Below are 2,500 nucleotides of genomic sequence, written 5' to 3'. Positions count from 1 at the left end.
TTGTTTTCCTTAGGTCACGTCATATATTATATCACTCAATACACATGTCACAGGAAAATTACATTATCATGAAATACCTTGTAGGATGTCATAAAAATAAAGGTCGCAACATAATAAATGTTTATCATTCAGTGGAATATCATGTGTTGAACATAACTTACTTTCAATTTATCAGTAAAGTAAGTGATTGGTAATTGTTTTCCTTAGGTCACGTCATATATTATATCACTCAATACACATGTCACAGGAAAATTACATTATCATAAAATACCTTGTAGGATGTCATAAAAATGAAAAATAAAAAAATACAGACGCATTAAGTGCATGTAAGTACTGACTCTGTGGCGCAATGGTAGCGCGTCTGACTCCAGATCTGAAGGTTGCGTGTTCGAATCACGTCAGGATCATTGAGGTCGATGGGTTTAGGGACTAAATACGAATTGTGAGCTTTACCATTTTGAACAGGAAAATCATGAATAGATCAAAGTACTCCATAACTGTTGTTTTTGAATAGTTGACCCAAAATCTACTATCACACTGAATTCATACAAAGAAAGCGACAATAAAGGTCGCAACATAGTAAATGTTTATCATTCAGTGGAATATCATGTATTGAACATAACTTACTTTCAATTTATCAGTAAACTAAGTGATTGGTAATTGTTTTCCTTAGGTCACGTCATATATTATATCACTCAATACACATGTCACAGGAAAATTACATTATCATAAAATACCTTGTAGGATGTCATAAAAATGAAAAATAAAAAAATACAGACGCATTAAGTGCATGTACTGACTCTGTAGCGCAATGGTAGCGCGTCTGACTCCAGATCAGAAGGTTGCGTGTTCGAATCACGTCAGGGTCATTGAGGTCGATGGGTTTAGGGACTAAATACGAATTGTGAGCTTTACCATTTTGAACACGACTATCACGAATAGATCAAAGTACTCCATAACTGTTGTTTTGGAATAGTTGACCCAAAATCTACTATCACACTGAGTTCATACAAAGAAAGCGACAATAAAGATCGCAACATAATAAATGTTTATCATTCAGTGGAATATCATGTGTTGAAAATAACTTACTTTCAATTTATCAGTAAACTAAGTGATTGGTAATTGTTTTCCTTAGGTCCCGTCATATATTATATCACTCAATACACATGTCACAAGAAAATTACATTATCATGAAATACCTTGTAGGATGTCATAAAAATAAAGGTCGCAACATAATAAATGTTTATCATTCAGTGGAATATCATGTGTTGAACATAACTTACTTTCAATTTATCAGTAAAGTAAGTGATTGGTAATTGTTTTCCTTAGGTCACGTCATATATTATATCACTCAATACACATGTCACAGGAAAATTACATTATCATAAAATACCTTGTAGGATGTCATAAAAATGAAAAATAAAAAAATACAGACGCATTAAGTGCATGTAAGTACTGACTCTGTAGCGCAATGGTAGCGCGTCTGACTGCAGATCATAAGGTTGCGTGTTCGAATCACGTCAGGGTCATTGAGGTCGATGGGTTTAGGGACTAAATACGAATTGTGAGCTTTACCATTTTGAACAGGAAAATCATGAATAGATCAAAGTACTCCATAACTGTTGTTTTTGAATAGTTGACCCAAAATCTACTATCACACTGAATTCATACAAAGAAAGCGACAATAAAGGTCGCAACATAGTAAATGTTTATCATTCAGTGGAATATCATGTGTTGAACATAACTTAATTTCAATTTATCAATAAACTAAGTGATTGGTAATTGTTTTCCTTAGGTCACGTCATATATTATATCACTCAATACACATGTCACAGGAAAATTACATTATCATAAAATACCTTGTAGGATGTCATAAAAATGAAAAATAAAAAAATACAGACGCATTAAGTGCATGTACTGACTCTGTAGCGCAATGGTAGCGCGTCTGACTCCAGATCAGAAGGTTGCGTGTTCGAATCACGTCAGGGTCATTGAGGTCGATGGGTTTAGGGACTAAATACGAATTGTGAGCTTTACCATTTTGAACACGACTATCACGAATAGATCAAAGTACTCCATAACTGTTGTTTTGGAATAGTTGACCCAAAATCTACTATCACACTGAGTTCATACAAAGAAAGCGACAATAAAGATCGCAACATAATAAATGTTTATCATTCAGTGGAATATCATGTGTTGAACATAACTTACTTTCAATTTATCAGTAAACTAAGTGATTGGTAATTGTTTTCCTTAGGTCCCGTCATATATTATATCACTCAATACACATGTCACAAGAAAATTACATTATCATGAAATACCTTGTAGGATGTCATAAAAATAAAGGTCGCAACATAATAAATGTTTATCATTCAGTGGAATATCATGTGTTGAACATAACTTACTTTCAATTTATCAGTAAAGTAAGTGATTGGTAATTGTTTTCCTTAGGTCACGTCATATATTATATCACTCAATACACATGTCACAGGAAAATTAC

General features: G+C 33.2%; 4 non-coding genes across 4 annotated transcripts; all 4 read left to right on the top strand.

The window, feature by feature from the left end:
• The first annotated feature begins 335 nt into the window (after positions 1–335).
• On the top strand, positions 336–407 carry TRNAW-CCA (transfer RNA tryptophan (anticodon CCA)). Its single transcript has one exon. It is a non-coding gene; the product is annotated as a tRNA-Trp (tRNA).
• A 390-nt stretch (positions 408–797) lies between these two features.
• TRNAW-CCA (transfer RNA tryptophan (anticodon CCA)) lies at positions 798–869 on the top strand. Its single transcript has one exon. It is a non-coding gene; the product is annotated as a tRNA-Trp (tRNA).
• Positions 870–1,457: 588 nt separating this feature from the next.
• Positions 1,458–1,529, top strand: TRNAC-GCA (transfer RNA cysteine (anticodon GCA)). Its single transcript has one exon. It is a non-coding gene; the product is annotated as a tRNA-Cys (tRNA).
• A 390-nt stretch (positions 1,530–1,919) lies between these two features.
• Positions 1,920–1,991, top strand: TRNAW-CCA (transfer RNA tryptophan (anticodon CCA)). Its single transcript has one exon. It is a non-coding gene; the product is annotated as a tRNA-Trp (tRNA).
• The last annotated feature ends 509 nt before the right edge of the window (positions 1,992–2,500 follow it).

Source organism: Saccoglossus kowalevskii, chromosome 17, assembly GCF_978046115.1.
Source record: "Saccoglossus kowalevskii chromosome 17, keSacKowa6.1, whole genome shotgun sequence".
In the NCBI taxonomy this organism is placed as follows: domain Eukaryota; kingdom Metazoa; phylum Hemichordata; class Enteropneusta; family Harrimaniidae; genus Saccoglossus; species Saccoglossus kowalevskii.
The sequence above is the reverse complement of the archived record's forward strand: the minus strand, read 5'-3'. Positions and strand labels throughout refer to the sequence as shown.